The following is a 27979-nucleotide window of genomic DNA, read 5'->3' on the forward strand; positions in this document are numbered from 1 at the left end:
TAGTTAATAGCCATACCTTAGTTCACAACTATTTTCATTCTAAAACACCGTCACCTAACACCCATAATGACCCACTATGGTTATAAGACTGACACTCCATTAAACTATCATTTTTATTCATCGCACTACTCAGAGCTCGTGCAAAAGTCACAATTGTCCCAAATTGGAGTCAATGATGTGTGGTTAATGCGAATATTGTTGTACAATGATTGTCAATAAACTCATTTTTGAAGTATTCGTATAGATTATTTAATGGAATCTGTCAGTGAAACACGATTATCGTCTTTATGTCAATGCCTTTGGATACGTTTTTGTAATATATATTTTTCTTTAGTGTCATCAAATTTATTTTTACTTCCCCCATTCTCTTTCTATATTTTCGTTCTCTGCTTATAAACATTTATGATTGGAATAATTTGCGTTTTTCTTATATTTCTGTTATTCCTTATCGACATCACTATACATTGACGACAATTATGAATTTCAATACTTGTAAAAAAATCAAACCCAAGTCCAGTACGGGCCAGCAAACATCATGGTAGCAAATAGCATCACCACAATAACTGAGCCATCGGTATAACCTGACCTTTTCAACCCGCACTGCACCTTACCTAGAAATACCCTACACCGAAAAATCTTGCTGAGTCATGGCGGACTATCAATCAAAATCTTGCGACATAGCTCGAGTTCACTGATGGATTCGACCTGAATATTACAAGTAAACTAGGCTTAATGCGGCAGAAGTTAAATAGAGTGATGCAGACGTTTTTAACAAAGAAGTTTTAATTTTATGTGGCAGGAACATAATGTTTAATGTTGTAGTTTTTGGATCGTGTGCAATTTTTTCAGAGTTTGAAGCATGCCGTAGGTTTTATAAGGCAAAAGTCCAGGCTACCATAATATATTTCCAGGAGAAAAATCTATGTAAATTTTCCTAGCGAAACAAATCACGTTTTCGTCTTTAATTAATCTTATTATGGAATATTGTATCAGAGGTTTAGAGTGTGTTTTTCATTGATTTTATGGGCAGCTAGTTAACTGCCCGTAAAATCAATATATTTAGTTCGAATGCGGGGAGACTGTTTAAAACCAATGATATCTGCTTACATTTATAAATATCTGGATTAGGTTAAAAACCGCCCTACAATATTTTCGTCACTAGTACGAGGTAAAATTAAATTCGTTTCACAATTTTCCACCCAAAAGCTTTTTGGAACCCCCACACTAAAAAAACTAAAGAGCACGTTTCATTTTATTACATTAAAGAAGCAAATTTCAAAAGTTTCAGTTAAAATGCGAGAACTTGTTCATTAATAAAAAGAGCAACTTGAAAAAGGTTATTACACTATTGCTTTTATTTAAGCTTAAATGAATGGCTGATGTATCTTCAAAGGGCTCATTTGGTTGCATTTTCATGGACATATTTTATAGCGCTTCATAAGTTTTAAAGCCGTTAGTGCATGTTTCTAACCACGGGCGGACTGTGAAATTTTATGTTAAATATTTGTACGTGACTGATAAAAATATACTAGAAGGAAGTAACGGTTTACTCACGCGTATTTATCGGGGTAGCCCGACTAGTTTCGGGATCACGAGTCGTTCGACTCGCGATCCCGCCGCGTCTGCTCATGATTAAGGACTCCGGTTGGGTCTGAAACTAGTCGGGCTACCCCGATAAATACGCGTGAGTAAACCGTTACATCATTTAATACTAGAAGGAAGTTGTAATGCTCAGTTAGGGAAATCTATACTAATATTATAAGGAAGAAAGATTTGTTTGGTTGCCATAAATAGGCTTCGAAACTACTGGCCCGATTTGAAAAATTATTTCACTGTTGAGAAGCTACATTATCCCCGCTGAACATAGGCTATAATTTATTTCAAAAATATTTGGGTTCCGTAAGAAAATTGCGATATCAAAACTCTTCTAATCGTGCGGACGAACGCGGACAACTGCTAGTAAACTATTAAAATGTGAAAACTGTTGCAGAGAATTTCACAAATACTATAAGCATTCTAATGAGATTACCGTTTTGCGAACGAGGTTTTCGTTTCCCGGTTATTTTGCAATAACGTGCTTGTTCTTTGCTTTGGGTATATCTGATGCAGAATTAAAATAATATTTAAATTTATTTTTTTAACTTTGCAATTCAGTACAATAACAAGCAAGAAGATAATAGACGTCTTAAAGTTCCTTTCCATTGTCAGAGGATAAAAGTTAACGATGTTGAGAGGTTCCAATAAAAGAGCTGAATTGTCCGTCGTAAAGCAATACTGCAATGAGCAAGGAATGTGGAGTAGAGGGCAGTAACTGGAAATGACAATAGAAATTGCAAGGACAGTCGGAAACTTGCGATCGCCGCGTTAGCTCATGATTAACTCTGGTTGGATCCGAAACTACTCAAATATTTATCGGGATAGACCATCCCGTGATATATGCGTGAGAAAACCGTTATTGAATAAATAATTATGAATCCGCCTCACGAAAGTTATACCAGTATGAGAAATTAGGGCTGTGGGACAAAATAAATCCTTAGACAATATGGGTCAAGGATTTAATATTTGAAGTTTCGCAACTGACAAGTTAACTTTTTAAATTAAAAGCTACATGCCGCGTTGTTCTTTAGCATTAAGTGTCTTTGTCAATTTACAAAAATAGATACTTCTGAGATTGTACTTAAGCTGTGAAATATCACTATTATAAATAACAGGAAATTATATACCTAACGATAGTTTACTATGTGAAATTTTGCTCGTCTATACTGAATCTGCAGAATATGATTCAAAAGCGAGCATCATAAAACCACTTTCCATTTGAGTACTAAAATTAACAAATTCATTTATATAATTAACACCGTCCCGATAAAACAGCATTACAATTTTGGTGGCCCAATTGCAGGCTCATAAATTAAGCTAATTATGAAATCAAAACTTGACAAATGAACAATACACTAATTATTGTAATGTGTAAAAGTATAGAATGACCAGTAAATTTATCTATAAGTACGTGTAAATTTTTCATTCAATTAAACTTTTAAGAAAAAATTAAATTAAATACAATATAGTAGTAGTTTTGGATAATTTTAAAGGCGTCAATCAATCAACGGCCTTTTCGTCTACTGAAACGATTTATGTGGTGGTGTCTGTGATACAACGCCTTTCATGACTGAACAGACCGATACGAGAGCGACATATCTTACCACAGGCTTAACAACAGAAGTAACTGAAAACTGGCTTTCAATCAATACTTACAAAGATTGTTCCTGTAAAGTAGGAAAAATCTGAGGCACTATTCTTGTTCAATTTTCGAAGTTATAAAAGACTTTTATTACTGTCTGTCACTTGATTTTTTTAGAAATAATAATCAAACCTCAAACTGGAATATCTTCAACAGTATTTGTCCGATGATAAGATCTTGCCTTCTACAATTAGATAAAAACCAGTGCCTTTATATTATTCTTCTGTAAAATATTTTGTGGGCCGTTTTTGATCGTATGGAAGCTGTTTCCGTAATTCACGTAAACCGATACATCTTTTAAAATCGAACTATACCCAGGAAAATTACAAAAAATTGAACGTTTTTTGAACAAATTGACTTACATTTCATGCCAGTTTTCTTTACAAGATCCTATTGCCTCATATTCGGAGCTCTAAAAATCCGTACATTAATTCAATTGCATTATCATTTCCCAAGGCCGTGGTTCTCCACTGGGATCTCATACAACCACACATCAGTGTGCGCTCTAAGAATAGTGCTCGTCTCGTGATCACATGGTCCATTCATAAACATTTATGTACGTTGTTCTGATACGCACTGGATCTGACGCTGGGAGCTAAATTGGGCATCTACATAGTCTGGTTTGACCAATGTAAAAGTAAAATTGTTATGGAATTATTCGTATAATTGAAATTATAGATGAGATGTGTCTATAACAGATAACACATGAATTTTAAAATACTTATCTATCAGGTTTTGTAGAGTCATTGGCATAAGGGCGCCTTTTTAATGCTAATCACAAAATTTTGTAACATGCTTGTGATATTAATCTAGTTTTTTAGCTCCTTTCTGATGTCATTTATTCTCCTTTCCAGGAATGTCCTACTGCAAAAGCTGTGCTCTCCTTTACTACTTGTCTCTTTCATGAGCTTTCCAGTCTTAAAGAACGAATTTAAGTAATCCCGCCAACTCCGCCCTGATCCTAAATGAAGTTGTATATTGCAATACTTCGTTAAGCAGCATTTTCATAGTTGTGTTAACGCGACGGCAGATTACGTAGCATACAGCGACTTCTCTTTCTTTCTCTCTTCGCGCCTCTTCCATAACTGTAATAGTCTCACAGAAAATACATAAGAGTTGTATTTTCTGTGAGTATTTTTATATACACGTTGTTTTTTTGTCGTCTTACAATAGCAGCCCAGTTCATGTATCCGACGTAAATTACCCCTAGGCGCGATTATAATTTTTTTATCATCAACTAAGATAATAAGTACGAAGAAAAATTAAACAAGAGAAATCTGAAATATACTCTTAAAAATGATAAAAACGCCGCCGCCCGCGCCCCTCACCATTGTTACAAGGCTCGGACCGCGCTCGCAGCAGAGCTGTGTTTCTAAAAAACTACGAATTGCATCATAATATTGAATAAAAATTGCATTTTAAATTTACTCAAATCTCATAAATACCATTTTTTTATCATAAACGTGTTCTAGTCATTGGATACATGAAATGGGCTGCTTTTGTAAGACGACGGTGTATAATCACGGCAACACACGTACCCATCCAAATTATCTAAAAGCTTATGGCACTTTTAGTTGCTAGCCAACTAGGAAAGGACAATGATTTAATTTTTATTTAATTTTCAAAATCAACATGTAATTAAGTTATCAACTCATATGATACCACAACTACTAAAAATTTGATAAACCCGGATGTCAAACAGAAGTATTTACACGTTTTTGTTACATGTCAAGTGATTTTGTAATATTTAAAGTGCTTAGTCATAGAAAATGTTTTTTTTATGTATTGTTTGCTTGAGCTCTTAGCTTTCCACTTAAATTCAAGTATCTGCCTATCTACAACGAATTAAATATAATTATTTGAGGTGAAGCTACGCGATATAAGAAGAAATCGAAATCCTTATTTTGATACAACTAATAAAAAGCTTCGAAAACATAACTAGTAACTGTAATATAAAATAATGATAACAAATCGTGTCTCTAAATGCCCACTAATATTCATGAGCTATAATATTTTTTGATAACGACGTAACCAAATAATGTTGAGCTTCCCCTCAAAATAGACAATGAATAATATATAGTTCTATCATTTCTGGCGAACACCGGTAATGGGAGACTGTATTTTGAGCACACCGTGCGGGCCAAATGGACGGATTTAGCTTTACATTATTAATATTTTATGTAGTCATCAATTGATATTTTGTTTTATGATTTAACTTTAAAGGTTTTCGATTTTTTAAGAGTTCCGTAACTGAAAGGTAAAAACTAAACCCTACCACTGAGATGCCGCTGTGTCTCCGTCCATCACTAAGGTGTACCTCATGAACAGTATTTATAGCTAGGCAGTTGAAGTTTCCACAGATGACGGATTTCAATAATAAAAATTCCGAGACATAGATTACATACAGTCAAGCAACGATTGTAACTGTCATAGATTTGTTAAGTTAAATAAACCGCCTTGTTTTTCTTTAGCCTATTTTATACCAAACCCTTAGTATCGAGAGTCGGAGTCGCATTCGATCGGTCTTTGTCCCTGTATTTTCAATCTATGGCACTTTAGTTGTAAAACCCTTTCTATACATAAGTTGCACCATTAAATTGCTTGCACTCAAGTAAAACATCAAATAACTACTTTAATTAAACGCATTATATTCACAATGTTTCGTTATGAATTTTGTAAAATATCTCATAATGAGTTTTTTACCATTATTTATATTTATAGATGATAATATATTTCTTCTCTCATATAGGGCTTTAAAAGCTTGTCATATTAGACAAAAAACTGAAAATTTACAAGGCAAGGAATAAACTCAGAACTAGTATAGAACTAATAAATTCCACAGTATATCGCTCTTTTATGAGTGTCACATTGTCCTAATTTAGAAACAGTTATTTTTTGCTCACACCGCTAAAAACACAAAAGATAATGGAAGGGTCTAAATAGTATGCTATTTATATGGAGTGACCTTTAAATAAACAACTCGTTTTTACGTGCGGACCTGTATGAGGCTTTAATTTCGGAGTTTTGATATTGTGGAAGTAATAATAATTCAATTACTCAATGAGTCTCACACTAAGTGTGCATGTAATTTGAGTACTAGACAGCTGATGAATATACCCACAAATAGACACAGAACGAATGATCGTGTTCATTACGCAAACATTTTTCCTGGGTGGGAATCGAAGCCTAGACTTCCAGTATAGCAGTCAGGGCCACTAACCACTAGTCCTGACTAGACTGTACTGTAGATGTATCTCGTTTTCTTAGCGACAACAGTTTTGCTTTAAGTTTTTATTGTAGAGGCAGAAGTTATAAAAACGTATCTTACTTCTCTCAAAAAGATGTTTTGTGCCAAAACACAGCCACAGACCGCTGTTTTTGCCAGTTTTTGCCGAACCGTCCAATGTTAAGCCGTCTTAGCAAAAAATAGCTTGTGAGTGATAATGAGTCCGCAAAAATACCAATTAAATTTCTTTTATTTTACAGTATTCTATTAATTAGAAAATATAGGTGGTAAGTTTGATTGGTTAATAATGTAATTATTTTGTTTCTTCCCGTTATTTTCCGTTCAGAAAATCGAAAGAAACATGAAAACGAAGCAGTACAGTTTATAAAAAAACGATCTTATTAACCGACCACTTTAATACTACAATTTTATTATTAGATACTCAAAGAATAAAAAATACAACGAAGTAGACTTCAAAGATGTAATATAATTATTGTTTTATTAAAACTCAAATGGCCTGTAAACGAGGTCTAACTTAATTAAACACCTAGTTTTCAAGACTAAGTGCATTTAATACACAATTTCTTGTAAAATGCTCTAACGCTTTTAATTAAAACATTTAAGTGCTTGACTTTCAAGCATCAGGTTAGTAACCTACCTCTATTTGCACTTATTAATCTAGTTTTAAGATGTCAAGCAATATTATCATACACATTTGTTAAAGTGCAAATTGGGTTCGCTTTATTTATGGTTCTTTACAAATAGGCTAAAGAAAAACCAATCGGTTTTTTTGCGACCTAACTAATTTATGACCGTCACAAGCGTTGCTTAAGAAGAATAGGTATATTACCTCCAGATGATCGTAATATACCTTTGAATATTCTCGCTCAAAAGAAAATAAACGAAATTTCAATTCATTCTGAAACCTAATTTCCCATCTATATACTTATTCACCCAATCACAATACTTATTTATAAAATTTTATAAAAATAAATACATTACACAAATGAACATACTTTTACAATTACTAACTTTTATTCACACTTCTTGAAATCGTCTTATACGTAACAATAATTTATAATTATCCTCCGTCCCACTGCTGGGCAAAGCCCTCTCTTCTTCCAGCCAACATAACGTAACTATCGACAAGTTAGAAATATGTAAAATTAATTAATCCCGAACAAACTCATTGGTTTTGTAAAATCACCCGAACATAATTAATCGTTATAATTACGCCGACGTAATAAAATTACTTTAGAGGACTCGTTTGATCTCCATTCTAATTAAGGAGTCATGAATACTTTATTAGATTTCATTAATATGAGTTATACTTGAGTACAATGTTCTAATTAAATTTATATGACCAAAATCAATTATGAATGAATACTACATTATAGAAAATAAATAATTACATAAGTTTACACTATAAGGTTTGATAACTTTTGTTTGCTTCTCTTTACACTGTGCTCTGTTTTTTATCACGTGCTTTCCACAAACATTCGAGACGAATGTGCAAAACACCCAGACTAAGGACAAGCATTCGTCAACCACACAAATGCCTTGTCCTAAGCGGAGATTGGATCCGCGACACGTCGTGCTTAGGTTGTTTAAGGATAAGTCGCTGCTTATATCTATACATTTTATAATCTATACTAATATATAAAGCTAAAGAGTTTGTTTGTTTGTTTGCACGCGATCTCAGGAACTACTAGTCCAAATTGAAAAAATCTTTTTGTGTTGAATAGACCATTGATCGAGGAAGGCTTTAGGCTATAAACCATCACGCTGCGACTAATAGACTCTAAGATACAATGGAAAATGTGAAAAAAAACCGGGCAGGAATACCTAAATCATAACTTATATCTTCTACCCACGGGGACGAAGTCGCGGGCAACGGCTATATAAGATAATACCGAAAAAATAATGGAAGGGACAGGAGGTTATTTTTAATTTTAACTTAAGTAAAAGTGGAAGTCAATGCTAAGTGTCAATGACAAATGAAAATATTTTTTATTGGAATCGTATTGTTGAAAGCTTTTTTGTAAATCGTTGTTTCCACCCTCTGTTTTCGACCATACGGGAGAATTCGATAAAGTCAATTGAAGGGAAAGATTTACTGTAACTTAATTCTGGGTCTCTAAGCAATTCTCTAGGAAAATGTCGAGGCCCGAAGAATTGTTGATTTGTCGGTATAAAGGCTATGGCAATGCGTCGTCTCTTTTCTAAATGTGAATTTTGTTTTATTGTGCCTAAGACTGATTTGTTTTTCTTTTGTTTTGAGGTTGTCGCTTTCTATTTGTAAACTACTTTTTGCAGTACTAAGTATGTGTGTTGTTTTATTACAGCCTATATTAGTTTCATAAACTGTGTATGGGCAAATCAATAGCAGACATTTCATTATGATGACAGTTTCTTCATCAGCTTCATCTCATGACACAACGGTTTACTCAGTTTTATACAAATAAGTTTGACACGTCCCGCTTCTAGGAATCGTTCAAACCTTTTCTCAAATCACATTACAACTGTGAACGGTTGTTCAGAAGCCAACCATCCTATAACTGCGCTTGACTAGAGGTTGAAATGCGAATTAAACCTCCTTCGTTCTTTTTCGAACTATCAGACGTCAAGACTACTACACAAAAAAATAGCAATTCATTTTTTACCCACAACTGGCCTAAAACTAGTTATACACAAACCTATTTTCGCAAGCCATTTTTAGTTCGTCTGTTTTTCTAAACTAAACATTTTTCAAGCTTTATCAGTAGAATTTCTTGCGAGAGTTTGACAGCTCGGCGATCGTAATCGATCGACTTAGAATCTTAAACGTACGACTGATTGATGGCGAAATTATTTCAAGACTTTGACGAGGAAATTGGAGGGCAAGGTCGGAGTCGGAGTAATCGATGACGTATTTGGCATAGGTTATTAGTGCAGTAATACTCGCATTAGCATCTTGCTTGTACTATGAGCTGTTTAGAACTGTTGTCGTTGAGGAAGCGAGACGGCTAATTACACTATACGTAGCAGTGTCTCGCTTACGCGTAACAGAAATCCTGAATGAAGATTTAATAGTGATGTTTACATAAGTGTATAGGAATTAACAGATAACTGGTTGGCGTTGTTTGGATAAAGAACAGAATTGTTTTCAGCAAAAGAAGATCTTCGTTACGATGTTTCAAGACGACTAATTTCTGCATGATCTGTTAAAGTACTGGTTTTTCTTACCAATCTATTGAATAGCTCTTATATTTATGAAAATTTACTAATTATAGTTGGGTATTATAGTGCGAGTGTCGTTTAAAAAAAAGAGTATAGGGATATATTTTTTACATTAAATATAGCTGGGTTGCTACATTTAATACATAAGTTAGTTACGCAAATAACGTTTTTATAAACGGCAAAAATACTCAATGAATTTTCTCTTAAAACTCTTGAGATTGACCGGATTCCTAGCACTAAACATTATTCTAGATAGTACCAACAATCAACATTAATCACAGATCACTGTTACGCACTTTTACTAAGTATAGACATTCGAGATCCTAAAACATTTCCACGTAGAACATTATAAATTACATTTGATTAACGACCGGTGTGTTTGATAAATGCGCCAGAATAATTTACTAGCATAATATTATTTAATCACCTGCTATCTTAAAAGTAAACTCCTTAATGAGTACTAAGAAACATGAAAAGCATTATCGAAGGCGGAAAATGCTCTTAAAAAGTTTAGATTCTTCCTCATGTGACGTCAAACCACATGCATCGCTTTTTCTATTTTTTTCAGCCAGTGTTTTGACAGCATTTGTAAATTCAAATTGCGAATTCTTCCTAGTGCTGTGACGTCAAGCCACAAGCATCGCTTTTTCTTCTTTTTTCAGGCACAGATTTTTGACAGCGTCTGTCTTTTTTGCTTTTGGAATGTCCATGACAGCTGTCAGATGTGAAGCGGTTTGTGGATTATTTTGTTTGAAGATATGTTACATTAATAATATATCTTCGTTTTGGTAAATAGCTTTAGGCTTATTTGCAGATTGGTATCGTAAGTCCAAAATAATATATTTTCTATAACATTTTGTTTATTTAATTGGGCAACTAAATTGTTGTATCAGCTCGCAAGTTATTTTTTTATCTCTATTTTTCAATCCTCAAAAAAACAAGTATAATAGAGAATAGTATCTATAAGTACCTTTCGTAGTCTACACGAAAATCAGTTCAATAGAGAAAGATCTCAAACAGATTTCCCCTCAACACTCAGACACTTGGAAAACTAGTCCATTCTAATACAAAGAGAAATAAAATACGCTTCGTATTAAGTTACCAAGTGAAGTACGTAACATATACTAAGAGTATCATATCAGACGACCCTAAGACCCCCAAGATGGGGTGATTGCGGGTCAAAGGTGACGTCACGATAAAAAAGATTGTTACTATGAATGTCTTGTTTCTTGGCTGTTATCAAATTGATTATTTTTTGCTTTAATTTTATTTTATACTGATATAAATTGTTTTTAGAAGATAAATATTTCCTTTTTTTAATTCAGTCGTAGCTTTGTTGGTAATAACTGGATTCAAGTCCTATCTGGGTTTTGAATTTTTATGTTGTTTTGTTTGACTGGCCTGTTGGTCTAGTGGTTAGTGACCCTAACTGCTATACCGGAGGTCGTGGGTTCGATTCTCACCCAGGACAAATGATTGAGTGATGAGCACGATCATTTGTTCTATGTCTGCTTAATTTGAGACTAGATGGCGTTGAGTGAATGTTGTCCAAAAAAATGAAGAACAAGTTTTCAATCAATTTATTTTATGTCTCAAAGCAAGAATGTTGGCATAGTGAATGCAAGAAAGCGGAAAAGCGAGATAGCACTAATCCGCGTATAGCTACTTCTCGTTTCTCCTGAGAGCTTATAGTATGTGCAAGATACCATATAAAATGATCTTCTTGTGTACCTATTAAGATATAGCTTATATCATTTAGCATGTGGGATCTGATCTCCTATAAAAATCTGTACTTAAAGAGAAACCAACTTAAGTAAGTAGTTAAATTTCTACACGAAAACTACTATTTTCAACTTTATTAACATATTCCGTAAACTTTATACTGTCTGCCTTCCAGTTGATATTCCTTCAAGGTTCTTATAAAACTTCATGGCTTGAATCGAGGTTGCAGTGAAACGTTATGACGTCATCCGAAAAGCGGTCTCAAGTGAAACTGTTCGTGACACTAGGATCCATGGAAAATGGTTTTCTATCATATCCTCCATTTATAATAAAGAAGGAAACTGTTTTGCACCATTTTTCTTGAATGTTTTCTATTTGAGGAAGCTGCACGATAGTCGAGAGACTTTTTTGTAAATCGATTCCCGGATTAAGGTTTTAATCCTTGTGCTGTTTCGGATTTTGCAAGCATTCAAGTCACATGCATGCAAAACACCCAAACTCAGACCCAACCACGCCAATGATGATGATGAGCTTCATGCTCTGGACTCACACACACATTAATCTTTATTGTAACTATAAATGCTCAGATGCTTTTTATGTGATGTGATTTGAATGTCTGACATTCCCCCTGAAAAATGTTTCAAGGTGGTCTTGAGATGCCATGGTAGTATTTTGTCTATGCACTTTTTTTGTTTCCCATTGTATAACTTTTTACTCGTTATTTTGAAATATCATTACTATTTGACAAAATAGTTCACTAATAGCCCTCATTTTGTAATTCATTGGATATTATGAATAAGTCATGTGGGTTAAAGTGTCAATTTAATTCATTTTCAACACAACAAACGCAGTGAAGCGCGAAAAACAATTATTTGATCAACGATTATACAGTTCGTTGTTTATATTTGTTTTATCATTGTTTAATGAGTAAATATTTGTTTTGCAGGTAAACCAGCATTGTAGTTAACAGCCTTTTAAGGTAAGAATTTAAAGTATTTATATTTGACGAAGCACCTTACTATCCTGTCTTATACATTCGCCATACAGCGCATATGGCAACATTTTATGATATTTTTTCCTATTAGTGCTTTTGATTTCAAAAGAAATCCTTATGAAGTGTAAATAAAGTATTGAATATTAAATACAACATAATATACATAATCATGTCTATCATCATTGGCCTAGCCTTTTCTCAACTATGTTGGGGTCGGCTACCAGTCCAACCGGCTTCAGCTAAGTACCAGTGTTTTACAAGGAGCGACTGCCTATCTGACCTCCTCAACCCAGTTACCTGGGAACACGATACCCCTTGGTTAGACTGGCTGTCAGACTTTTTCAAGCTTCTGACTACCTGTAACGACTGTCAAAGATGTAGGAATAACAGCCGAGACCCACAATTTTACGTGCCTTCCGAAACACGGAGGAACTCGTTATGACAAAGATGGTCACCCATCTACGGACTAACCGCGTCAAGCATAGCTTAACCTGTGATCGAATCACTTATGCGGTTATAGCTTAGCCACGAGCTCCTCATACATAATCATGTCTATATCTGACAATAAGTACACTACTTGTATAACTACGGTTTCAAATTGCTTGTTCCCGCTGTGTGAGACGGCGAAATACTCTCCGTATGTCTCCATCTCACTCACACACCGACAATCGTTCTGCTTCAAAAGCCCATTGTAAGTTCGTATGAACAACGAACAGCCTAATAAACTTAAACAGTTTATCTTAGTTTTATAGTTTGCATGTTGTCTTAATGGAAAACGTGTTTAATCTGGTTTCACGTGTATGACATACACTTAATGAGTACAGGTACAGGTACAGGTACGGTTGTGAAGTTCTAGTGCTTAACTGAGTTTAGGTCGGGGGACAGATGAATACGGGATTTGATAATGTTTGCATTTAGCTTCGTCGTGATGAGGATGTTAATTTGATGTTGTAATAATTAAGAAATTGTTATAAGTACTTCTTTTCGCTGTTTATTTGAATGCAGTTGATGGTTCCAGTTTTATAGTGTACGAGTTTTTTCATTAAAATAAATATATATGTGGGAGCGTCAGGAACATTTTCCGAACAGTCTAGGTTGGCCTCCATCTTGGGCGTATGAGCGACGGGATGTTCGAAATAAAAGCGTCAATGTTATCTTGTAGATTGTATAATGTGAACTTATAACATTATGGAGTAGAATACAATAGGACGGTTGAGATGGAATATTATTTGGAGCCAATAGGTTAGTACGTGCTCGCTATATTTATGACAACTGTCTTGACAAGCAAAACGAACGTCGTCGCACCTAGCGCCACCTACTACTCTATTCGGGGTAACCCGCTCCCTTTTATAATTTACCACTTACTCATTATAATAATAATTATGGACTATCTTAATACACATTTCCACAATCAATTAAAATCGTCTAAATAAACAAAGTATTCTCAATTAATCCGCGCGCCGTCATATATATAAATGCCATTAAGATACTGGAACAAAATTCAAAATCCGGTACTTCAAAACAGATCTATTTATTGAAAGCAGAAATCAAAACTGCAGAAATTCTTCTTCACTAACCCTTCAACAACATAGTCCATCTTGTTTTGAACCTCATAACAGGACAACACGACATAAATCACCACCCTTTTTACTTCAAGCCCATTGCCATAAAAACCTCAATCTGAAAACTACTAAATCGGAATCTTACCCTTCATTCCTGAGAAGGTTAAACTGAAATAGGACCCCATGATGTTTATGGCTACTACTAATGAAGCGCTCGTGAAACGTGAGCGGGAATATCTTGATGTTAAGGGGTCACGTGACACCAGATCTGAACCCAACGGACAAACTACTGGGGTTTAGGTACCGGTAGAGTTTGTTGAAGCTTTCCGACCGAGAAATTTGAAATTTGCTAATTGTTTTAGATACAGGGGTTGTTGTTTGATTAATTGACTACTGTAAATTAAGGTTAGTATAGTCAGCAATAAATAACTTATTTTTCTGGATTTCATAGGCGGATTCGACGCGCATTTAAGTGATCCATGACTGCTATTTCTTAGTCTAGGTGTCTTTGCTACATATGACTTAAATGTCTGGAAAAGCCTCCGCTAGACAAGGATTAACGGGAGATCCTATTTAATCTAGCAATACATATAACAACATGACGTAACCAGCAATTACAAAAAAGCGTATATTTTAAAAGTCACATCAAATACTCAAATCAAGAGAAAATTGAAATCGAAAGCAAAAAACAAAAACCTGGTCCCTTAGTAACCTCCGGACTTAAACAAGGTCATTTTGTATGGCATTATGTATGTACATGTGTCGGCCTACCTTTTTAGGAAAATGGGGCAGAGAGACCACAAGAGGTAATTCGTGCAGAATTACACTTTGCGTTGGCGCGTTGGCGGCAGATGTGGCTGTTTGGTCCAAGCGTCGCCAATATTTGTGCAAATGTTTTAAATTATTTTTTTGAGTTTCATTTTACGTTGGAATTGAAAAAGTTTTGCAGTTTTCAGTTATCTAAAATGCCTAGAGACAAATGCCTATTAATAAAATTAAGGATTATTTTTTGTAAATTCCAGTATTTTCACTGAGTTACTGAAAACTTCAGTTTACTTCACCTTGCCGTAACATGTTTTCAGTACGTTTAAACATGAAATCCTCAATCTTTTGCTATAATTCTACAAAATACGTCACAAAATTTACATTAACCATTACGACAACACTATAAAACCAACTTCAGCACTTTATCGATTTGAAAGACACGCAATAAATTAATCATAATTCTTAGGCACATGCCTTCTACATCAAGGCAAATCAAACGATTACAAACTCGAGTAAACGCATGAAAAATGCAGCGAAACAATCGATTCCCACGTCTATTTACGTCGAAGTCAGGTGATTTTCAAAGAGGTAACAAACCATTACTTAATAACTCATCGCTTTCATACTTACCTTTTTTTAGAGAATATTTGATATGCTGTTGTGTTGTGTTTTAAGTTGTTTTTAAAAGTGTTATGTTATAATGCTGTAGTGTATTAGGTGGAATAGTATTATTGCGATGTCTGTTTTTTTATTCTCAAGAACCTTGGGCTGAGTGAACCAATTTTGATGTGAAATAGGTTTTTTTGTTCCATAAATGTCAGTTTAGCTCAATACTTTTTATATTTATGCAGTAGATATTGGGTGTTGTAATAATTATTTTACTTAAAAAAAAAACATTTTAAATTTATAAAAATCCTTTCTTTTCTATTCGAAAAGATATAACTTGAATCTCATACTGAACCTACGACAGTAAATAATACAAAATCTCAACCATTTTAAATAATACACCATCTAAACTCCAGACTGATCTAAAATTTAATAAACTGTTAATAAATAAATAATTCATGTTCCTACTTATATCACAGAATTCGGTCACGTAGAAATTCCATCTCGGGATCAAACTAAAGCTCGAACCGCCTACCACGAAACCATAACGTACAACTGTTATCGTTGCAAAAGCGAGATTCCGCTCTACGTTATGTATCGCGCCGTCTTGCTTCCACAAATACAAAAGTCTTGTATAAGGATTTCGTGGTACAAGCACAGGTAATGTACTTCACTTTGCAGTTGGATTCTCGTAAATCTATGGTATCGGCATTCCGACACAGAATGAAAATTGAATTTATATTTTTTAGTTGTGTTTGAAGAAACATTGCATTTTATAAATAGTGCTGAGATACGAAGGTATTAATTCTTCGTCGAATAATGAAACGATTTTGAAAACAAAAATACAAACGAAATTGGACAGACTTAAAATTTGTCATAAATATGATTAAGTATAACATTAAGAATTGTTTGTATTTGTTCTTACAAAGGCTACAGAAATACATTATTTTAAAAATATTTAAGTGTCTAGCTATCCATTTAAATGATACAGCCTCATCTAGGAGGTTAAAAATATCCTTAAAAATTGCCACTATTTTCAGTTACAAAATTTAAACTAAGTAAAGGTAAAATCTCTAATAGAAACTGTTTAATATTTCACACGGGTTCTATGAGAGCGTTAGAGTACTGCTTGACACCTTTCGCCACAAAAGGAAGCTTAAATCTTTTAACGGCTGGTTTTAGCCACTAATTGGTCCACTCAACATACGCTTTCACACCCACACAACATTAATTAAATGGATGTAAATTATTCGTTTTAAAATCGGCGTTTAACTCAATGGATGTGTCGTTGGAATTTTTATTTTAGACGCGGATTTTTTTTTCTTGGCCTTGGATATATGCTGTTTGAGGTGGATATCATTTTGTTTGTAAAAATTAAAAACAAAAAATAACAAACACTTTTATGGGGTAAATTGGACTTATCAGAAAATATTAAATGAGTGTAAACAAATTGAGTATAGAAAGTTCTAAATTCATTTTCACAATTGACAATTATGTCTTGAAAAAAGACGTAAATTTATTTTAAAAAGTGGTATATTAGTAGATATCATCGAATTGTCTTTACTTAAAGTCTTCATATAACATAATCTCAAACTTTAAATCAACGGTTCAAGCTCTAACGACAGTAAAAGGAAATAAACAGTACTGTACAATCAGCAACAGAATATGCAGAAACACAACTCAAAACACAAATAACCAGGTGTTTAGTGATGATGAACTTAGAAATTGCTGTACAGTCTGTTCTTACTTAATGTATAAGATAAAAAAAAATATTTCGTCAAATGATTCTGTACAGTTGTTTTAGCAAGATAATATTGAAATAAAATTATCCGTTTAAAATCTATGACGCTATATAATAGACAGGCAGATATGTCATACTTATAATACCTCGGTTTGTGCTCGTTGTTTAAAAATCCCGAAGTACAGGCACGTTCAAATATTCAAATATTCGATGATTTCTTGTTAATCTTTACTAATTAATATTCGAATTCTGAAATTCAAATTAACGAAGATAATAAATAATGGTCGCCGTCACAACTGGATTCTGTTTCTCGACTTTTCATCCTGACGATACAACATTCACTTCCATATTATTATACTTGCTGATACTAATACAAATTTAACGTCTTTCGACGAACATTTTGTTCAGTGTTCAGAGCTTTGCCCCCGTTTGTTAGACTTTTACTGTGTATCGTATCTTTTATAACATCTTTATTTTGTATGGAGCTATATGTGAAGTTAACGAAATGGAAGACGTTACTGCTTTGCATCGTTACGAGGCTGCCGCAATAATAATAAATGTAGCTATGGATATGTTGGTTGATAATCCTTTAGATGTATGTTTTCTTTCTTTTCTATCAATCGTGGTAGCCTTGTGGTTCCATGCATGGATTTGATTTGTTTCCAACGCAGACAAAGTACCAATAAATTTTTTCAGCTTACGGTGAAGAAAAACTTGGGTGCCAAATATTGGAATCTGAAATCGCCAACTCGCAATAAGCTAGAGTGGTGATTAATACTCAAATCTTCATTTTACGGGAAAAGACCACCGGAATGAAACCCTGTTGTACTAGAAAGCATGATAAACACGATGCAAACTATCGTGATCCCAGGCGTGGACGCTACTTTCTAAAGTCACAACATTAAATGGGAGTTGGTCTTCCTTCCGCCAATAGAGAGGCAATCAGAAGTACCGCGCTCCACCTTCAGGTGTTCAGATATCACATTCATGTTTTTCCTTTAGACAACTCTTAAATATTTTTATAACACTTCCTGTTTATGTCTGTACAGATTGCTTTGTTTATTTCTTTAACCACACTGTAGACGCGTGATTAAAAACGTTTGTTTTCATAATTTTTGCAAAGTAACGGAGAGATTATTATTCTCTTCGCGTTTTTCACTGGAGTTAGAATCAGTTGTTAATTGACTTATAACAAATGCTTTTAATATTCGATTATATTACAATTATGCACTGTTTAAAGATATTAGCCAAATACTTGTCAAGTAGTTTATTTAAAAGTATATTATGATAAAAACATATTTTCTTTTTAATTTTATTAATGATTCGTTTCGTCACTAGTGTTATCGGTTAGTGACGTCTTGAGTTTTTTTCAGTTTAATAAGCTTTATGTGATTGTTTTCGGATAAAAAGAATGCAATACAGTAAAAAAAATCAAAAGTATCAGATTTAACTGAAACTTTCGACTCCTAGCTAAACACGCCAGTCACTTAACGTGTTCGAATTTATTAATTTTAGTTTCACATGTCATATTTATTATATTATTTTTATTTAAAAAAAATATCCGGTTTGCAGTGCATGCGCATTAAATAATAAAGAAAGGCATCCCTTACACATCCAGTCAAGATGTACAAAATATATTAGCTTATTTGACCATACAAAAGGTCAACCTTTTTCATATGTAAAGACCTTTTAACTTATCTCACACATTGTTCCACACCATCTTAAAGACAAATCCCAAGAACAGGTCACGTAAGTGATAAGAATAAATCCAACGAAGGTCTTGTTACCTCATAATAAAAACAGGAATAAACTCTCGAGTGTTTTAGTTCAGTTTATTCATGTCTGCGCGCTACGGGCAGGCCATTACCGGCAACCACTTATCGGCAGGTACTAGGTAGCCCATTTGCAAGACTAAAGTATCTTATACCTACCACAACACCTCAAAGTAAGACTGTCTAGTTGTGTGAGCGAGATGCCTGTCTACGTCTTCTAGTGCGCCATCTTGCTCGCACAGTTGCGACAGTTTATCTTAAAGGTCTCGTGGTAGATGCCCAGGTACAGAATATTTTAATAGTTCATTTGCAACAAGTGTCGTGTTCCTAAGCTTCGTTTTATGTTCATAATTACGTGACGTATCTCGAATATGTTAATTGTTGGCACTGTTTTTAAATTGAAACGTGTCGGGGCGTTTTATGCTGTTCTTTCTTTATGGATTCTACTAAAAACTGTATTTTTAACAATGAATGGTTTTGGATACTAATCACAAAAGTAGAAGTTACGCTATTTTATTATAAGTGAAAAAAATCACACTCACATCATAAAATTGAGTTAGTATAATGTCTTATTAAATCTTTCACCTTCAAACGCCTAGATCTGTTTTGCTTTTGCAAGATAGACTAGATTCATAATAGTAACTGTTTACTCACGACTAGTTTTTTCACGCCCCGCTCCTTCAGCTCGTGATTAAAGACTCCAGTTGACTTCGAAACTAGTCGGGATATCCCGACAAATAAACGTCAGCAAACCGTTGTTAAATAAATAATTAGGCTATACGTTCTTTGAAACAAAGCCTTCGGCAAAAGATAATGTAGGAATATTCAACCAACCTATTATTAAAGGTTGATCCTAACTTATGTTGCTCTAAGATATTAGGCTTAAAATCATCAAAGTAAGTTCGTCACTGATAATCCAAGTTTGTTAAACTCAAGACTCATTAACTGTCAAACCTTAGATCCAAACAATGTTGCTTGATAAGAGATATTCAATCTTGACTATCCACTATCCCGTTTTCCCACTCTCCCAGTACCCCAGTATCCCTCAAAGGATTTATGAACTTATGGACAGGACAAGTTTATCTTTCATCGAATCTGGACCCATTTTAATTAAAGTGTCAGGTTCTAAACTAAAGTTAGGTATATAAGCACCAGCCTGTAAGAAAAGCATACCTATATCTATTTGTTTTTATTGTTGAACCGTACCTATTTTTTATGTAAAGAACTCTTACATGAAGTCCAATAAAAAAAAAAATGGAACTAGTTTCCTTTCCATAAATTTTCTATTCCGTATGTTTTCGACGATTTTACGTGTCTTTAATGCAAATTGCCTAAATACATTGAAGTGACATGTTACAAGATGATGTAATTTCTACATACCTAAATGGTTAAATAAACGCCAACAAGAACCAGTGGAAACGTAGTTTTATAATGTCGTGGGACTAAGTTTTCAACAACTGCGATCAGTCAACCTGATTCCAATATTTTTCTACTTTTAAACTGTACAATACTGTTCTGCAATTGTTTTAGTTTAACTTGCTTCTGTTGGAAGTCATTGAGTAACACCGATTCTTATTTCTTTTGTATGTGTTTTGAACTGTTCGATTTTATTTCGTAATTGCTTTAGTTCTTCTAGATTTATTTTTAGCCAGTAATCTATTTAATTTAGAATGTGTGTGTATGTTTCTCGCTTTCCTGTTACTTGCTACCATGATTTTAAATCATTTGAAATAGAACAACTCCTAGATGTAAACTGACAAGTGAAAAAAATATATGTACATTTAATTTTGATTCTGTTCTTGTAATGCTATTCAATAAGTTTATGCGATATGACTTTGACAGGTCATTTAAGTCATGGCAAAGAATTTATTTGCTGGAGAAATGTTTTTCTTGTCATGTCTGACAGCTTCTCTATAATAGGTGTTAATGAATATTCCTTCCTGACCTACTGTCGGACCTTTCATATTGCAGTTTGAGAAAATCTCTTTTCTTCTTAGATAATATTCAAACTGAGCAAATCAAAAAACCATATATATTTAAAGCGTGTCGAACGCGAATGTTTTATTTCTATAGTTTATTTCAGGCGAAGCTGGTATGTTTGATATTATTTGCATCAGTCGATACATAACGTTAGTGATGTACAAACAAACAGTTTTATAAAACGGATTCGTTTTGCAGAAACATTAACCAGTCCGTTCGTTTTAAATTTGTTTGCTGCAGTTTATGTCAATGTCTTTGTGTCTCTAACTTTTGAGTTAGTGTTTAATGTTATCGTTAATACTTTGCAACATCGGAAGAATCTAAGTCTTTTAGTAATTTACCTAAATTAAATATGGACATCGTGTCACTAAAGGCGATGTTTGTAATATAAACTGATTACCGGTTTCTATCAAATTTATTTGGCGTCTCATTTTTTAACATTTTCTTCTTTCGGATCTTCAATAAATTTTGATGTTAAACTCGTTCGACGTACAACACATTTTCCTCAATAGTCGTAAAATCAAAACAAGTGTTTCAAGTCCATTTCAGCAATATGATGTTGCCGCTAGACTTATTAAGGGCCGACAAGTTTGGAACCCTTTCATTACAAAGGGTAAAGGAACATACCTGTTCGTGGCATAATTAAACGGTAACTTTAACTAATAAACAATTGAATGTTGAATTTTGTAATATTTTGATAGTTGTAAAGTTATGTCCATTTCGTCAATGAATGAACGTTACTATGTAAATGAATTTGAAGTCAGTAAGTGTAAAAAATCGTATTGCTAAAGGAACTCCCTTATGAACCGGTAAAGTGCGAGTTGGGTTCGCAACACTAAAGGTTCCGCACACGTAAACTATAATTCTAAAAACTATGCGTCAAATTAAGATGGGAATATTAGCCCGATTTTAAGACCAATAATACTACACCTGACTCAAAATGATATTCATGCACAATGCTTAGTCAAATCTCAATCAAGTAGGTAAACAAGTAAAGAAGACAAAACGATACAAGATCTACTTCTAAAGAGACAAAACGTACATTCCCCTCGTTCAGTCATTGGCTAAGCCAAACTGAATCTAGCTACACTTTTATTCATGGACTTGGCGAGCTAAAAATAACTCTCGTTTCTGGAAGAATGCCTGTGATGATCTAGGGCCGTTTATTTATGTCCGCCAATATGAACAGACCGCTTTAACGAAAGACGTGTTGCTTGGTGTAAAGCACAAGCTAATGCGGGGACAGATGTAAGTATATTTATCTGGGACGTTTAATTTTAAATGAAAAATTTTAGGATAATTAAAGAACTTAAAAAGCTGAACAAAATTAGACTGTGTATAAAAGGTAAGCTAGACAGCTAAACCAACCTAATTTAATCGGAATCGGTCCACCAATTTGGGCTTGAAATGGTAGCAAGCAAACATACATACAAGGACTTATTATTTTATTTACTTTCGCAATCATAATATTAGTATATTTATCTATGTTTAAGCCGGAAAAAGTTAATATTATACGTATATCTAAACTGTTCCATACTAATATTAATACAATACAATCGCACCATATAATAATTGAAAATAAAAAAAACAACTGCCAGATGGACCGACGACCTGGTGAAAGCCGCTGGGTCTCGTTGGATGCAGGTAGCAATGAACCGGTCACGCTGGAGAACGTATGGAGAGGCCTATGTCCAGCAGTGGACAGCTATAGGTTGAGATGATGATGATGAAAAAAAACATCACGTCATTTCCGCGTCCGCTTATGACTGGCGCCTGGCAACTCATATTGCTTCTTTTTCAGCGGGAAGTGTGTGTTGGCTCGAGGTTTATTTTCACAAAAACTGCAGTCACGTGCAACTTTAGTGCCCTTGCTTTTTACTTTCGTATTATTCCAGAGTCATTGACAAGTCTTCTACGATATTCTGCTTTTTATGTTTCTGATTTTTTTTGTGAAATAAAAATCAGGTCACAAAAAACCACACTTCGTGGAGAAAAAAAAGAAAGGAATAAAAATAGTGCCGCGTTTTGTTTCAACCAATTTTTATATTTGACTAAAAAATATGAACTCTAGCTGTGTTCTGCATTCATTTTTCAAAGTGCATACGTCAATTATATAGAAAAAGAACATATAAAAGTAGACTAAATTGCGTCAATCTATTTAACAACATGCAAACGTTTTAAATAACTACAAACAGATAAAAACTGTCGGTTTGCCGAACAATCTGATAGCTTTAAAACTGGAATGTTGAATGATTTCCAATGTAAATCTTATATTTTTACAGATGTTTTACGTTATCGTTTTGATACAATTATTTTTTTATGAAAATAAATTGATTGAGGTTGTCAAACCCTGATTTGATGGGGAGATAAACATTTTGTAATGCTGCCAGTTTTCGTAATATTTTTCCTAAAACTTTTCAGTAGTTACGCATGCGTATGTAAAAATATGAAATTTTGTTGTTTGAAGGTTTTCGAAGAATATCTTTCATATCGTCTGCGAAAGTTATCTCAGAGTTGATCATATTGTTCGTTTAAAATAACACTGAATTCATATTTTTCAGGAGTACATCACACTATTAATTAATGTTTATATATTATATTAATATTTTTTTACGGATTTTCCAGAAGTTTTAATTAAATGAATGATTTTATTCTCTATCTTGATCCGTATGACAAGAGACTTTCTAATCAATGGGGTATTTACAGATTGGTGTAATTAAATAAGACATCAAAATGGAGAGTTTTCATGTAAAGAGTGTTAAGAACTTTTTAAATAAAAACTTAATGGTTAAACACAAGAGCATTTGAAACGCTATATTGCAGGTCAATCATTAGCAATGCCTCATGTAATTGTGTCATAACCTTCATACTCACGAGATCAATGCTCGCTTTTCAAAATATTCAAAACACCGCGTGGAAGGAAACAGCACACTTCCTAAACAGGTGTGATGTAAACAAAACGTGTGGAAAACTCCCAAATATTATGCAGAACATAGAGTAGCCATCAAATTTATCAATTTTGACCGCATCTGGTGTACTGAGAGATAAATCCGGTCGTAAATACGGTTATTTATATACAATGTAGGTCATAAATCAATGGGAAGATACACTAGGTCATTGGGTGATCGCTGTATTCATATTATGAAGAAAATTAACGATATATGCCAATGTGTTGAAAATCAAAGGAGATCAAGAGTATTTATCTTAATGGTAATAGGGATCGCGACCTCGTCCGCGTCGTTAGACGATATAACTTAGCAATTTTTTAATGGAAGCCCTCGAAGATGAATATTTTCCCCCGTTTTTACCACATTTTCCATTGTATCTTCGCTCCTATTACTTGCAGCGTGATGTTATATACCCTAAAACCTTCCACAATGAATGGTCTATTGAAACCAAAAAGAATTTTTCAATTTGAACCAGTAGTTTCTGAGATTAGCGCGTTCAAACAAACAAACAGACTCTTCAGCTTTATATATTAGTAAGTATAGATAAGCTTAGTATAGTTGAAGTATTTTTACCTATATCTGATCAAAAAAAAATATAGATTGATAATGAGACTGATATTAAAAAAAAAACCCAAAAGCAAAGTAAAGAAGATGACCCCAACATAATAGAATTAAATAGAAAAGCTTGCATTGTCGGTACTTAAATATTCATTGTATTAGCGTTTCACATCAATCTTAATCTTACGACAAGGCAATAAGGTTTAAGTTACATTATCATGATGTACAGGTAACCCGCTGTGCAAATTACACGATATATCTCTGTTATAATTTCGCCGGAACATGAAATTCCGATAAAACACAGGTGTTTTCAACTAAATTAATATTAATTTTAAACATTCTGCTTGATGGGAATTGATAATTAGATTTTGTTTTGTTTAATTTTGTTAAACTCGTAATCAATGATGGGTATGAAGACGTAATTAAATATCGTGTAAAGTTTTGAATTCTATAAGCCTGGATGAGAAAAGGTATTTTAAGGGTTCCGTACCTGAAGGATTAGAAAGGAACCCTATTACTGAGGTTCCGCTATCTGTCCGCCCGTCACAAGGCTGTGTATCATAAACTGTGGTAGCCAGACAGTTGAAGTTTTCTCAGATACTACATTTCTTAAAATACCAAAAAATGAAGATCGATGTTAAGCAACGTTGTTACGACCACCATACATTTGTTCTAATCAGTTGGGTGACAAATAAATTTGTCCAACAGATTTGTTGATTTTTATCCTTGTTTTGCGGAACCCTTTTTGTCGAGAGTCCTTAGTGACTATTTTTTTTATCGTGAGTTGTTTTTGCTCCTTTTTAATTTTAGTCATATTTTGCTTTTTAATTGATGTCTCTTATCGATTACGTTGAAAATTTATTATGATTAAGAAGCAATTTTCTATTTTGGGATAATCTTACAAGAGTAAACCCTAAACTCAACCTATACACTTATCTTACCTATATCAGACTCATACGAGTGACATCATTTATTTGTATTTTATTTGAGAATTTCTGATTCACTCGATTGCTCCTAAGGAGGGTAGAAAAAGAAAAATATACAGAATGTTATTTGTTAATCTACGAGCAGGGAAACGAGGAAAATTTTAACAATGGATCGTAATTGGACGTACATACAGTATAATTGGATTTTATACAATGTTTGATTTTGTGGTTGAGTAATTGAATTTGTGTTTTGTTTCTTAAAAATATATTTCAATGTTTACTGATCTGTTTCTCTGAGGGTGGAGTAAGTCAATTCATTCTGGGGAACGATGACCATTTTATAATAACCTTATTGGGCGGAAATCTATAAAAGCTTACAAGTTTTCGCCCAACGAGTCAATGAACAATTAGTGATTTTAAATTCTAATCAATGAAATGAGATCATTAATTCTGTAAGCGGGATCCCGAGTGGAAATGTTGAAATAAGGTCAGAAGTCGTCGTCAAATATGTAAATATGTAACGTGAGACTTCACGAGGCGCTCTAAATATAGCTACATTTAACATAACACAATAAAATAAGGGATATAATAAGTTTGAAGTGTCTATTTGTCTGAGGAACGGATTGAGTAATTGAAATTTAGTTCCGTTTCTTATTAAAGGTAAATTATGTGCAAGTGTTTTTAGACAGGTCTGATAAAAATTGGTCGAGCCAATTAAAAGTTGCGGGGGTCATTTTTCTACTAAAGCGAATTTTTAGAATTATTACTAGGTATATCAAAATAGTAAGTAAAAAAAACCCGCTTAGGAATTACTTTTACTAAAAATATAACTAAATTCAAATACATAAACACACTACACACCTGCCAAAATAGTACGTATTCATTTAGGAAATCATGCAAATTTTAGTTGGTTTACAATTAATTTAGGTCGCACTGTCAGTGCTTCTAGGAACGTTTCATTTCACTGTCGCTGTGAGAGGCGCATTAAGAATGGTTTACGTGTCCATTTGTGGCAAAGTGTCTGTCCAGAGTGAAATGGAACGGAGTATGCTTGAAGATGTTCCTCTCTTGGTTTTAATTAAGGGTGGTTTTCCGTGAATGTTTAATTTTTTTGTAGACTACAATCCTATGATTTCCACTGAGGTATTTTTATTATAATGTTTTATGTCCCAATTTCTGAAGCCATAATTTATTTCATACTTAATGCGTGATCACATCGAATACAATTTGTCTCTTATAAAAGATAGTAAAAAAACAATTATTAAGGCCTCTGCTTGTCTGGCTGTCCATATTACGGGAGAGTTGCACTTTTTACGGGGATATTGTCACAGTTGTTTCTGCTGATTTAGGTTAAGCTACCAAAGATAAATTTGATTAGTGACCAATTCATTTTCTTCTTTAGCCAAGGAACTCCTGAGTATTAGGAGATTAACCAATACTTAACCGGTTTTTAAACAAGGTAAATAGGTAATGATTTTATTTACCTTTGTTTTTTACCGGCCTGTAAGAAACTGACCCTTACCTCTTTTCAGGAAAACTTTGAAAGTATTATCGTAGCGAGTTCAAACTAACAAACACTAGTGTTGTAAACAACATAAATCGTTCAGACAATAACCACGTGGCACTTTTAGTGTTGTATTACTATCGGTTTGTTCATAAGATTTATTATAAAGCGTAAACAATTAGTGCGGTTAACGCTGAGAGCTTTGTGGGATGATTTATAATGGGGTTTTAAGTATTGTGGGGATTGATACTTGTTATGTATTTATTATGGGTCGTTAGGGGAACACTGAGTTTAAAGTAAGTGTATTTTTTATAACTCTATATTACATTTTGTTAAGGAACTTAAAACGTTCTAAATGTCTTTCAGTATATGTCATTCGGTAATACTTTCAAATCAAATATACCACTGAAAAAATATAGTTGTTTATTTATTTGGTCGTGTTTTAGGCGATACACAAAAAAGGTTTTTTTTAAGTGTTAAACAAACCGGACTTTAAGTCACTAATTCGATTAATTCTGCGACTGTAACAAGAATTGGTATCATGGTTTTCTGCCATTACAAATTGCCTTTTTTTCCTACGGAATCATATTACTACTTTCGAGATTAACTGTATTTTTCTGAAATCGATATCTGATAAATTCGATGCTATAAAATGTGTTTATTGTTAATAACTTAATTCATAAAACATAAAACTATTCTTGATCTCATTCCAACTGAAAAAACCACTTCTATCAAGAGCTTCATTAGCACAAGTGAAACTTTAAAATATAATAAAGTTTAAGACAAGAGTAGAAACTTCTTAATTATTTTCCTTGGACCGACAGTCCAATTTCCCAAAAAGGTTTGCTACCACAATAAGCATAAAACAGCCTTAAACAGGGAACTTACAACGAGGGCTTAAAGTACTCTTGGCGTTGTGGGAGCGAGATACAGATACTCAGATCATAGTGCTATCTCATTTCCACCATTGCATAAGGATTTAAGTATTACATTGGTGGGGGTCACTCCAAGACTTTATTTACTTTTGTCAGTAAATACGGAAGTTTTGAGAAAAGTGTTTATATATCCCCTGACCCTAATTAGTGGATGAATGTTTATATATTGTGCCGTTTATCTTTTTGTATTGTAGGATGCTGGAGCGTTATAAATCCACGTTGTTTACACAGATTTAATTTGACAGATCTTAATGCGCTTTACTTGAATATGCTCTGGAATGAA

At 33.7% G+C, this 27979-nt stretch overlaps 1 protein-coding gene across 1 annotated transcript in view; it reads left to right on the forward strand.

Annotated features, from left to right (window-relative positions):
• The window catches only part of LOC113495370 (5-hydroxytryptamine receptor 1-like), a 146255-nt gene that overhangs the window by 65500 nt on the left and 52776 nt on the right, over positions 1-27979 (forward strand). The window contains exon 3 of the mRNA XM_026874061.1: positions 12352-12384. The gene's annotated coding sequence lies outside the window, so the exon portion shown is untranslated. The remainder of the gene's footprint in view (positions 1-12351; positions 12385-27979) is intronic.

Source organism: Trichoplusia ni, chromosome 6 (genome assembly GCF_003590095.1).
Source record: "Trichoplusia ni isolate ovarian cell line Hi5 chromosome 6, tn1, whole genome shotgun sequence".
NCBI classification, from domain to species: Eukaryota; Metazoa; Arthropoda; class Insecta; order Lepidoptera; family Noctuidae; genus Trichoplusia; species Trichoplusia ni.